Source organism: Eptesicus fuscus, chromosome 1 (genome assembly GCF_027574615.1).
Source record: "Eptesicus fuscus isolate TK198812 chromosome 1, DD_ASM_mEF_20220401, whole genome shotgun sequence".
NCBI lineage: Eukaryota > Metazoa > Chordata > Mammalia > Chiroptera > Vespertilionidae > Eptesicus > Eptesicus fuscus.
In genome coordinates this window covers 109,057,644-109,071,285 of record NC_072473.1, presented here as the reverse complement: position 1 = coordinate 109,071,285, position 13,642 = coordinate 109,057,644, and the positions used below count along the sequence as shown (strand labels likewise).

General features: G+C 46.0%; 1 pseudogene; it reads left to right on the top strand.

The window, feature by feature from the left end:
* The window catches only part of LOC129149930 (DEP domain-containing protein 4-like), a 91,770-nt pseudogene that overhangs the window by 8,877 nt on the left and 69,251 nt on the right, over positions 1-13,642 (top strand).

Sequence of the window (13,642 nt, the reverse complement as noted above, 5' to 3'; positions counted from 1 at the left end):
AAGCTGTGCTTTCTGCTGCCTATCAAAATGCTCTATCAGACCAGCAATTTCTGGATGGTGTGCTATGTAATATGACCAGTGGATCCCATGGTACTGGGCCCTCTCTTACAACCCCTTATTGTAAATTTGGTCTTCCTGGTATGACACAATGTTATATGGGAGCTCATGCTAGTGGATCAAATACTCCCTAAGTCCTGAAAAAGAGGTACTGGCTGAGGCCCTGCAGGTAAAAAAGCCAAACCCATACTTTAAATATGTGTCTATTCCTATAAGAAGAACCATTGACCCATAAAAGAGACATAATGTTGTGAACTTGCCATCAAGTTGCTAATTTGTCTCCTTGAGGAATGGTGCCATATTGTGGGCTCTGTGTTGGTCTCTGTACTTGGCAGGTTGAATATTATGAAGAACAATAGCTTGACTGGCCTTGATAAGTGGCATTACATCTTGTTGGGTCCATGCATAGTATTGATCTCTGCCACTATGCCCATTATGTTATCTTTGGGGTGGTCAATGACAAAGACTGGCCAATGTCAACTGTCCAAGTCATTTTGCCTACTTAGTTGTTCAGTGCCTACTCTGAGCTATATGCTCTATGGTGTGTGTTAACATGTGATGAAAATATCTTCATGCTTAAAGACCACTTTCAGACCTAGCTGGTTTGGCCCAGTGGATAGAGTGTGGGCCTGCAGACTGAAGGGTCCCAGGTTCAATTCCAGTCAAGGGCACGTACCTCAGTTGCAGGTTCCTCCCCAGCCCAGGGACAGGTCAGGGCTTGTGCAGGAGACAACCAATCGATGTGCTTCTCTCACATCGATATTTCTCTCTGTCTTTCCCTTTCTCTTCTACTCTATCTAAAAATCAATGGGAAAATATTCTCAGGTGAGGATTTTTTTAAAAAAAAAGGACCACTTTCACATGTCCATTCACATGCCTCAGATCATCCAGTCTTTTTTGTTCCATACTCCTAATAAGCTAGCCAGGCCATTCACCACTGACCATAAATTCATAAATATTTTAACCTTGGACCACTTCTCTTTCCATCCAAGTGCATCACCCAAAGTTCTGCCTATTGGGAGAATTTTCACTTGGCATAATCTTTCAAGTTCCCCATTTCCTAAGTGAGGCTATAATTCAGCCACTGTCCATTTTTGACTTGCACCCTCACATTGACCCAACCCATCCATAAACCAAGCATTTCCCTCCTGCTTCTGGTCTGATAGGGTCCCCAAAGAGCTGTAGGCATGAACTGAGGGAGGTGCCCTTATACAACAATGGTGCATGCTGTGGGCATCTGAGCTACCAGATTTTGAAATTTTCTTCTACCCTTTAGTCATGTTCATAATCACTTCTGGATACTCTACATTTCATCTTTTGATAGATTGTCACTGGGTCCCCATGACCTTATGATTTAACTAGAGTCCCGGTGCACAAAATTCGTGCACTGGGTGGGGAGGGTGTCCCTCAGCCCAGCCTGCACCTTCTCCAATCTGGAATCCCTCAGGGGATGTCCGACTGCTGGTTTAGGCCCGATCTCACAATCCGGAACTGCTGGTTCCCAACCGCTCACCTGCCTGCCAGCCTAATCACCCCCTAACCACTCCCCTGCCAGCCTGATCAACGCCTAACTGCTCCCCTGCTGGCCTAATTGCCCCCAACTGCCCTCCCCTGCTGGCCTGGTCGCCCCTAACTTCCCTCCCCTACTGGCCCGGTTGTCCCCAACTGCCCTCCCCTGCTGGCCCAGTTGCCCCCAACTGCCCTCCCCTGCAGGCCTGGTCACCCCTAACTGCCCTCCCCTGCAGGCCTGGACCCCCCCCCCAACTTCCCTCCCTCCCCTGCAGGCCCGGTCGCCCCCAACTGCCCTCCCCTGCTGGCCCGGTCACCCCCAACTGCCCTCCCCTGCAGGCCTGGTCACCCCCAACTGTCCTCCCCTGCCAGCCTGGTCACCCCTAACTGCCCTCCCCTGCTGGCCTGATTGCCCACAACTACCCTACCCTGCTGGCCATATTGTGGTGGCCATCTTTGACCACATGGGGGCAGCCATCTTGTGCGAGGGTGTGAGGGTCAATTTTCATATTACCTCTTTATTATATAAGGCTAGAGGCCCGGTGCATGAAATTCGTGCACTGGGGAGGGTGTCCCTCAGCCCAGCTTGCACCCTCTCTAATATGGGACCCCTCGGGCCTAAACCTGCAGTTGTACATCCCTCTCACAATCCGGGACCGCTGGGTCCTAACCGCTCACCTACCTGCCTGATTGCCCTCTAACTGCTTCCTTGCTGGCCTGATTGCCCCCAAATACCCTCCCCTGCTGGCCTTATCACCCCCAAGGCTTTTATTAGTATAGATATGACCCTGCACAGAAAATTTTACTAACCCTGCTTTACAATAAGGGCTTGACAATTGAATCATTAGGACCAGACATCAAGATTTCCTTTCTTTGAATAGTGGAGGGAATACTTATCTTGTCTTTAAGTTGCCCGGAAATTAAAATGAGATAATGACTTAGAAAAGTATAAAAGCGCCACATAAAGACAACTGTCTTTTTAATGAACTGGCAAAATGAAAAACACTTTTTATTCTCCCCTTCCTTCCTTTACAGCTTTTATTTAAACTTTGAAATTTATAAAAATTTCACTCCAATTTTCATTTCTTTACATTCAACATTATTTTGTATTGGTTTCAGGTTTTATATTAGTTACAGAATAGTGGTTAGACAATCATATACTTTACAAAGTGTTCCCCGATATTTCTAGTACCCACCTGGCATCATACTATCATTACAACACTATTGACTATATTCCCTATTTAAGTGACAATGGGTTTACAGGTTCCTTTCAGTCTTTCTTTTGTGTTGCTCGCCCTTCCTTTTCTTTCTCACTTCTTCCCTCGTTTTCTTTATATAGTATCTCAATTGGCCATCAAAGCTCAGTGAAGGCACTGGGACACACTTCATCCATTTTACAGACCAGGAAACTGAGGCCAATTCCAGTTGGCTGTGGAACTTGACTCAGCACACAGGAAGCCCTCAGAGCCATGCTCTTTGCGCTTCCTAAGGGGCAGCGGCCCAGCAAACAGAACAAACCTTCCAGTCAGGCTTCCGAGCCTCTTTCTCAAGCACTTCTTCATTGCGGATGCTCCACATTCTTTCCTCTCCCTCCATTCTTTATTGCCCCCCCTTCTCCAAAGCAGGTGGAAGGCTTCCCACTCACTGCCTAGGCATGCTCTGCTATGGGGTAGGGTGTCCCGAGCTTGCTTTTGGGTCAAGGCAGGAGCAGGAGTCACTGCCTCTGAAGTGTGAAGGCCGCCTGAGCGAGGCCCATCAGCACTGGGAGCTTCTCTGAATCACATCAGTCAGTCCAGTACCCTGCAGTGCAGCACCCCTCCACTGAGGTGGCACCACCCCTCAACCCCCGCCTCAGGGGTGAGGGTCCTTGCCCCTCTGCCAGGAGTCCTTCCATGCCCCTTGATCCCTGGCTGGGCCCACCCACGTCTTGGGGGCACTGCAGAACCTCTGTCTCTCTGCAGATGAGGCAGATCCCTGCTCTAGGTCTCCGCAAAGCTATGAATCTGTGGCCAGAGGCCTGGTCTGGGTCTCAGAAACCACATGCCTGCAATGTTCCCAGGGACCCTGGGAGCAGCTGGGCGAGTCCCGCCTCACCTCCCCGGGGTGCCAATCTCCCCAGGGACCCCTGGGAGAAGCTGGATGGGCCCGGCCATGCCCCCGCAGGTTGCCTATATCCCCAGGGACACCCAGGAGCGGCTGGATGGGCCGGCTAGGCTCCCTGGTTGCTGTTCTCCCGGCCACACACCCCGGGGTGCCGATCGCCCCTGGGACCCCCAGAGCAGCTGGATGGGCCCGGCCACGCCCCCCCCCCAGGTTGGCGATCGCCCCGGGGACCCCCGGAACTAAGAGGATTGGGCACCGCCATCTTGATCTTCTCAACGGCCGGATAGGCCACCCGGAGTCCCGCCCCCCCAGCCTCTCGCTGGCCCAATCATGGGCATAGCGGAGGTGCGGTCAATTTGCATGTTTCTCCATTATAAGGTAGGATGGGTATGATGGGAAGTTCTAGTTGCATGGTTACTTGTTTTCCCATGGTCACCATGGCCCAGTAGTTTATCACAAGTTGTTTTTCAAAAGGCATATGCTTCTCTTCTGCATATGGCATGGCCTTGCTCTAGACCTCCATGAGCCTGCATTGTGATTCTGCCACAGGATTTTGCCACAGATTCCAAACTGCATGTTTTCCCACCACTGACACCTCCATTACGTATGATCTGTCATATTGTATGTGCCAGGTCACAAGGCAGCTTGTATGACAGCATGAACCTGTTGAAGAGATTTGTACTTCTCTGGGCCCCAGTCATAGCTGGCAGCCTTCCCTGTTGCCTGGTATTAGGGATGGTATAGAGTCCCTCACTGTGGGATATACTCCCTCTAGAAAACAACAAAGCCCACTAGGTGTTGTGATTCCTTCTTTTAGCAAGAAGTGTAATGTACAAGTTGTCTTTTATTTTAAAGGAAATTTCCCAGCATACCCTTGACCACTGGACCTCTAAAAATTTTATGAATCTGGTAAGCCTCTTAATCTTTGTGGGTTTTTTATCCCCCACCCTCAGTAGTGCATATGTCTTACCAAGAGGTGGCACACTAGCTACCTCTTGCTCTTCTGGTCTGATCAATAAAATGTCATCAATGTAATAAGCTAATATGATGTTCTGCAGGATGTCCAGATGACTCTTATCTCTTCAATTATGACAGAGGGTAAGGGAGCTAATATAGCCCTGGGACAAAACTGTAAATGTATACTATTTCCTATTCCATTTCAATGCCAACTCTTTCTGTTTCTCTTTTCTGATTGGGACAGAAAATAAAGTTTTGTCAGATCAAAGGCCATAAACATATATTTGAGGTTATATTAATCTGCTCACATAAAGTTGCCACTTCTAGCACAGCAGCTATGATTTGAGCTACTACAGATAGTCATTCCCATCTGTCACAGACTGGTAAATTAAGTTGAAGTATGATAAGAATCACCACCCTGTATCCTTTAGATCCTTAAGGGCAGTACTAATTTCTACCCCTGAGTGTGATGATATGCTATCTTGGCCGGGATGGTGGTAGTGGTGGTGGTGGTTTTGTATCAGAGGCTTTAACTTGGCCTTCCCTACTGTTTCCTTACTGTGATAACTCTTACCTCACTGGCCAAAGACACAAAGCAGTGGTTGTGTCAATCACCCAATTGTACACTTGTATTTGGGAGATGATCACAGAGTTCTTGCATCCAGTGAACCTCCTGTGAGCTGGATCTTGGCCAGGACTCCATTAAATTATCTGGTTCTCATATGTTCCCATTCTCATGATGAAGTTTCGCATATCCAGGTATCAGTGTCAACTCAGAATCTATATTCAATAGTCCTCAAAATATCTGTGTGTACCCCTTCTCCGGTGCACAATTACATAAACAAACAGCCAGAGGTCCCTTTGTAGAAGGAAAGAGGGGAATCACTATAGTGTACACTTGTGTAATTACAGTGTCATTTCTCCTAGGGACCCAGCCACTTCTATAACTGAGCTCTGGGTTTGAAAATTGGCTAAGGTCTGGAAACTGGACAGGGCATCGTAAATTACTTTAATTTTTTATTTTAAATTTATCTTTATTGTTGAAAGTATCACAGATATACCCTCCTTTTACCCCCCAGTTAACCCCCTCCACTTTATGCATACCCCATCAGGACTACCACACTAATGTCTGGGTCCATGGAATATACATATATGCATATAAGTTATTTTTTTATTGAAATGACTTCCCTCTGTCTCCCAGACCTTTTCTGCTATTACAAGCTGAGTAGTACCCTTTTCAGCTGCCCATAAATTTTGCCTCTAGGGAGTGCCATGTTATATTAACCATCTCCATAACTCTGTGTATCAAGCCCCTTGGCTGCCACGTGAACTTTGTCTTATAAAAATTTCAAGCTTTTGGCTTCTGGAAATTAAGCACCACCACCTGGCCTCTGCTGTTTGGGGTATTATCATTTACAATGCTATCAGTGAGCTAAGTTTATAACAGCTTTTTATACTGTCAGTCCTGGACTGCATAGAAGATTAATGCTGAACTTTTGAGTGATGCTGATGTCCCTCCAACCAGTGCATTCCTGATGTCCTTATTAAATGGTGTACCTTCTGCTTCTTCCCATGGAATGCAGTCTTCTAGTGGGTCTTGTGGCTGATCATGATAACATCCATTCCAGCATGCCCACCCACTTCCTTGAGCCTTCTAATCCTGTCCTCAACTATTTACCACAGCATTTCTGAGATTTCAGCTCCAGTCAGCATAGTTATCACATTTTCCTTCTAGGAACCATCCTAGTAGAACCCTTTCCCCGAGTCCTTAACAGAATGTTAAATACTTCCTCTCAGGAAAGCATTGAATAAACCTCTTATTGAGTGTATCTGTCCCCACCTTGATCAAGCACCCAATCCAGTTTCACCTATATTCTCCTTTCTCCTGGTCCAAGCCAGATACATCTTGCAGCTTCTTCGGAGTATAATCCATTTCCTTCCTATTGGGCCTAGCATAGGCTGTAATGGAGACCTAGCCACCTGCAGGGACCATGGACAGGGGCTCACCCTCCCATGTGGGCAGAGGTCGAGGGAGATCCCTCTCCCCTCCTAGGCTCCTATGACCTGCAGAGTGATTCTGTCCCAGCCTATCAGTTATTCACAGAGGATGCTGTCACACACCACCCTGCTATTTCAAGGGTTTCGAGAGAAGGGTTGCTAGAGGGAGTGTTCCTAGATGGGTTATTCTTAGACTTGCCCTAACTATCAGACTAATGCCCAGAAAAGGAGGTAGGAGTGAGTCCTGAGAGGGAACACAAGTTACCTGTGAGGAGAGGCTGTTCCATGGTCTTCCAGCATGAGGGTGAAAGGGTATTAGCTCTTAATAGGAATGGGGTGGCCCATGTCTACTAATGCAGAAAGTTCAGGGAAATCTAGAGAGTCAAAATCTAGAAAGTCAAGATCTTGGACTCTCACCTAGAAGACTCCATCCATGCATCAGGATGCCAGATTTTCCCAACCAAGGGCCTTGTTTTGATTGGGTGTTGAACCTTGGTTGGTATGCTTCGATTCATTTGGGTGGGTTGAGTTTGTACCTGTCTTAGTACATTTATGGATGCTATAACAAAATACCACAGACTATGTTGCTTATAACCAACTAGTTTACTTCTTGCACTTCAGGAAGCTGGAAGTCCAGATGAAAGTGCCAGCATGGTCACATACTGATGAACACTCCCTTCTAGATTGACCTCTGAGCCCAGAGGGTCAGAGGGAATAAGCACAGCACCAAGCCACGTCCTTGGGGACAGACACAGCTTCTGACTGTGGAAAGAAGGTCCACAGGACTGCTGGAAGGCAGGGGATTCTAGATCTGGGTCTACAGTCACGAAAGACTGAGCCCAGAGGGGCAGCCTAAAGGGCTGACCAGACCGTGCAGTGCCGGCAGGAGAGGAGCACACAGAGGTGCAGTCTTTCCCCTCTCTGTGGCCTGTGCCTTCTTCACTGAACCTAGTTCATAGGACCTTTCAGATACAGACACTTACCTGTGGCTGAGGTGCGGGAGAAGGTGCGGACTTGTGGAATATGGGGAGAGGAGGGGGTCCAGGAGAAGTGGCAGCAAGACTGGCACTGAGTCATACCTGAGCCTGGGATCTGGACAGCCATTTTGTCTTGAAGAGATAGCCCCTTCCTCCAGTCTCCAGGCAACCAATACAGACACACCCAGATTCCACCCTGAATGGTACAAAGGATTTAAAAAAATCTGAATAGTCCCTGAGAGTCCACAGGGACTGGCCTAAAGAGAGACCTTTTGTCCCAGCAATAGGAAACTGAGAAACAGTACAGTACAGATGACTGGGATCATAAGCCAGCCAAAGGAACAACACTTCACTTTTTCATTTTTATTTTTATTTTTTTATTATTATTTTGTTATTTTGTTATCTCGTTTTTTTTGCTTCTTTATTCTTTGTTTTCCTGTTGTTTTTTTGTTGCTTTATTTTCTATTTCTTTTAGCATTATTTTTCCATAACTCTTATTTTTATTTTCTATTTTTAATTTTTTATACCATTTTTGAAATCAATTTTTTTGGAAATTTATTATTATTATTATTATTATTATTATTATTTTCTTCTCAGTCTCTTTCGTCTTACCACCCATCCCCTTTATACTTCCTCTATACTGAACTGAGGTCCTCCCCATATTCATCCAAATCTTAACCTTATTTTCTGTATAGAAGCTCAGCCTCTATAGATACTGCCGCCGCCCTCTTTGCTGGGTGTTTGATGTTTGTATTTTTTGTTTGTTTGTTTATCTATTGGTTCTGTGGTGTTTTCATATATATATATATATATATATATATATATATATATATATATTCTCCTTTTTCTTTTCTCTCTTATATTTTTCTCTCTCTTCAATATCATTTGTGTTCTCTTTTCTCTCCCCTAATTTTCTTTTTTCAGGTGGTCACTTATAGTGGGGTTATTGGTGTCATGAGTACATTCATGCTTTGTTCCCTTTGTGTTGTGTCTTGTAGAGGTGAATTTTACCCTGTCTGGCCAGGTGCTAGAGAGAGAGCCAAATAACCAGACACGTGGAGAGGAAACTCCATCCACAAATGGGTCAATAACTACAGAGGCAGGAAGAAGGCAGCAGTGAGGGAGAGAGAGTGAGTGAGGGAGGGAGCAAAAGAGGAGTGTGTGGTCATGTGGGGTGTGTGTATGTGTGTGAGTGAGGCACAGTTAGATCCCACAGGACCTTCGGGAGCAGGCTAATCAGGCTCGCCTAACTAGGCAGCCTCTGCTAATATGATTGTAAACAGTACCGGGAGGTCAGCTCATCCTCAGAGGCCTAGCCTTTGTGAAGGGGAGAGCTGCTGTAACTGGGAGCCCAGCCTCACCTCCACCCAGGGTGCCCTCAGGAAACACCTGGGACTCTAAAGCCACCCCTGCCAGGGACCTACTACCTTGGCTGTGGTACCATGGTCAACGAGTCTCCAGCAACCCCAGGCACAGGCTCCTGTGAGTTCTGAAGTGTGGTCTCCTCTGACCGGCCCAATGCTTTAGCCAAGGGCACTGCAACCACGTGAGCAGCAGACACGTGAGCAGCCCTCTCCTGTCCAAGGAGCAGCAGCCCCACGAGCAGCCCATCCCAGGCCTAAGAGCAACAGCCGCATGTGGCCTGCCCCTGTCCAAGGAGCAGCAGCTGTGTGAGTGGCCTGCTTCCCCATCCAAGGAGCAGCAAACACACGAGCAGCCCACCCCATCCAAGGAGCAGCAGCTGGATGAGCAGACTGTCCATGATTAAGGAGTGGCAGCCCCACACAGCCCAACCCCATCCGAGGAGCAGCAGCTGCACACAGTCTGCATCCTGCACCTGTCCAAGGAGCAGCAGCCTGCCCCCATCTGAGGAGCATCAGCTGTTTGAGAAGCCCGACCACGTACAAGGAACAGCAGCACTACGAGCAGCCCACCCCCATTCGAGGAGCAGCAGCCACATGAGCGGACCACCCACATCTGAGGAGCGGCAGCCCTGCGCAGCCTGCACTGGTCAGAGAAGCAGCAGCCACATGCAGCCTGCACCTAACTGACAAGCAGCAGCTGGGTGAGTGGCCTGCCCCTGTGTGAGGAGCAGCAGCTGCACGTGCAGCTCAGTCCTGCCCAAGAAGCAGCAGCCCTACAAGCAACCTGCCCCTGTCCACGAAGCGGCAGCCTCATGAGCAACCTGACCCACCTGAGGAACAGCAAGGAGCAGCAGCCACGTGAGCAGCAGCCACGTGAGCAGTCCGCCCCCATCCGAGGAGCAGCAGCCACGTGAGAAGCCCGTGCCCATCCAATGAACAGCAGCTGCATGCAGCCCACCCCCATCCAAAGAGCAGCAGCCTTGTGATCAGCCCACCCCCATCCAAGGAACAGCAGCTGTGCAAGCAGCCTCCCCCACCAGCCAGAGGAGACACCACTGCTGTAAACAGCACACACCAGAGGAGCTGTTGCCAACTAAGGAGCAGCCGCTTCTGTGACTACCTGAAGAGCAACTGCAACCCGAGGAGCCACTGCCACCCAAGGAGCAGCCCCTGCACGACTCAACATCTAGATCAGTCAGTGACACCAAAAATTGGTAGACAAAGAAACCCTCAAAGGAAAGAAAAGGAGGCATCGCCAGGAAAGCAGCTAAGTGAAACAGAGGCATGCGATATGTCAGAAAAAGAATTCAGAACAAGGTTCAGACAGTTCATAAACCGGATGGATGAAAAAATCAACAACTTATGTAAGAGTCAAGAAGAAATGAAGAGTGATATAGCTGCAATAAAAAAATACCATGGAAAGTTTCAAAAGTAGACTAGGAGAAATAGAAGAATGAATTAGCGAAATAAAAGACAGGGAAGCAAAACACACCAAAACTAAACTGGAATTGGAGAAAAAAATTAAAAGACAGGAGGAGAGCCTAAGGGAGCTATGGGACAACATGAAACGAAGCAACATATGAATAATAGGGGTGCCAGAACAACAGGAAGAGGAACAAGGGTTAGAAATCCTATTAGAAGAAATAATGTCAGAAAACTTCCCTGATGTGGGGAAGAAAAAAGTCACACACACACAGATTCCTAAACAAGATGAACCCAAAAAGACCCACACCAAGACACATCATAATTATGATGGCAAATGTTCAGGACAAAGAGAAAATCTTAAAGGCTGCAAGAGAGAGACAAAGTTACTTACAAGGGATTTCCCATTAGATTATCAAATTATTTCTCAACAGAAACAGATCTGGCCAGAAAAGAATGGAAGGAAATTTACAAAGTGATGCAAAGCAAGGGACTGAATCCAAGAATACTCTATCCAGCAAGGCTATCATTCAAAATTGAAGGGGAAATAAGGAGCTTTATAGACAAAAAAAAGGCTAAGGGAGTTTATCACTACCAAGCCATCAATGCAAGAAATGCTAAAGGGCTGGTGTACAAATAAGACAAAAAAAGGCAAGAAAGAACACAGGCACAAAAAATAAAAATGGCTACAAACAAGTACCTTTCAATAATAACTTTAAACGTAAATGGACTAAATGCTCCAATCAAAAGACATCAAGTGGCTGAATGGATGAAAAACATGACCCATATACACTGAGTGCCCAGATTATTATGATCTCTGAACGCATAATAAACTGGCCACTCAGTGTATATCCTGTATAATAAAATTCTAATATGCAAATTGTCCCCTGTACCAGAAGTTCAACCAGCAGGCAGGCTGCCCAACCACCCATGTCCCCTCCCCCTGGCCAGTCTGGCTGGACCCCACCCATGCACGAATTCATGCACCGGGCCTCTAATATGTATATATATATATACTGAGTGGCCAGATTATTATGCATCCAGAGATCAAAATAATCTGGTCACTCAGTGTATATGCTGCCTAGAAGAGACCTACCTCAGATAAAGGGACTCACACAGACTGAAAGTGAAGGGATGGAAAAATATCTTTCAGGCAAATGGAAATAAAAAAAAGCTAGGGTAGCAATACTTATATCTGACAAAATAGACCTCAAAGTAAAGGGCATAATAAGAGATAAGGAAGGCCACTTCATAACACTAAAGGGATCTATACAACAAGAGGCTATAACCCTGATAAACATATATGCACCCAATGCAGGAGCACCCAAATACATAAAAAAAACTCCTGGAAGATATCAAGGGAGAGATCGACAACAATACAATCATAGTAGCGGACTTTAATACACCATTTACATCACTGGATAAATCCTCTAGACAAAAAAATCAGCAAAAAGCAGCAATCCTAAATGACTCACTAGATCAGATGGACTTAATTGACATCTTCAGAACATTTCACCCAAATCCGCGGAATATACGTTCTTCTCAAGTGCACATGGGACATTTTCAAAAATAGACCACATATTGGGTCACAAGCAAAGTCTCCCCAAATTCAAGAAGATTGAAATCATACCAAGCATCTTCTCAGACCACAATGGCATAATATTAGAAATAAACTACAATAAAAACAATCGAAAACACTCAAACACTTGGAAGCTGAATAGCATATTATTAAATATTGATTGGGTTACCAATGAGATCAAAGAAGAAATTAAAAATATTCTGGAAACTAATGACAATAAAAACACAACAATCCAAAACCTATGGGACACAAGGAAAGCAGTCCTCAGAGGGAAGTTTATAGCTCTACAGGCCTACCTCAGAAAACAAGAAAAAATGGTAATAAATCATCTAACTCTACCACTCAAAGAATTAGAAAGAGAGCAACAAGAAAAGCCCAGTGAGCAGAAGGAAATAATAAAGATCAGAGCAGAAATGAATAACATAGAGACAAAAAAAAAACCAAAAAATACAAAAGATCAATGGTTCTTTGAAAGGATAAACAAGATTGATGAACCTCTAGCCAGGCTCACCAAGAAGCAAAGAGGGAGGACCCAAATAAACAAAATCAGAAAAGAAAGAGGCGAAATAATAACAGACCCCACAGAAATACAAAGGATTGTTAAAAAATACTATGAACAACTCTATTCCAACAAACTAGACAACCTGGAGGAAATGGACATATTCCTAGAAAAATACAACCTTCCAAAACTCAATCAGGAAGTATCTAAACATCTCAATAGGCTATGGAAAAAATTGAAGCAGTCATCAAAAAGCTTCCAGCAAACAAAAGCCCGAGGCCAGACAGCTTCACAGGAGAGTTTTACAAAACATTCAAGGAAGAACTAAAACCTATCCTCCTGGGGCCGGGGGTGAGGCCGGCGTGAGAGCGAATGGCGGATCCTTTAACTCCACGGTTTCGTAGCCTTGACAGCCAGAGCGAGCTTTCCGGCCCAGGGCGGAGCGGGTCTGAGTTTCGTAAGCCGTGGAAGTGGCTTCTGCTGGAAAAGGAGGACAGGATGTTCTGGTCCTTTTCAAGTTACTCAGCTATGGGATGATATTATTCATTCCCTTCAGACTCAAGTGGAAATAAAAAGAAGGAGGCATCATTTATGAACATACAAAGACTGTTTTACTGGTTCTGATGTTGTTGGTGTAGTAAGTCATCTTATGCAAAATATGTGCCTAAGTAGTAATGATCTCTCTTGTCTTAAAGGAGTTCATCTTTGCCAAGTTCTAATGAACCATAAGATATTTCAACTAGTAGGAGTGAAGCTATTCAAAAATGAGAAGGAATTGGGAATAAGGCTGTCTCCCGGCATAGACACAGCTGATCCTCACAACCAATTGGACTGGAGGTCAAATCCTCCCAGTGTACCAACAGCAATCAAGGCTTAACAACACCAAGACTGTGCACTCAGCCCACAAAAGGGGGTATCAAGAGTGACCACCTAGGGAGATTGGGGAAGCTGAGCTATAGGGAGGCAGCCAAAAAGTGAAAACACCGAAGCAGGTCACGAATAGAAGGGATGAAGGAAAGTAAACTAATGGACGACACAGTGTTAAGAACCACATTTATAAGGTTACTTAAGAATCTTCTGGAGGACCAAGATGGCAACATAGGGCAAATGCCTGATTGTTGCCTACCACAACAATTTTGAAACTACAACTGGAAAACAGAGCAGACACCATCCAGAA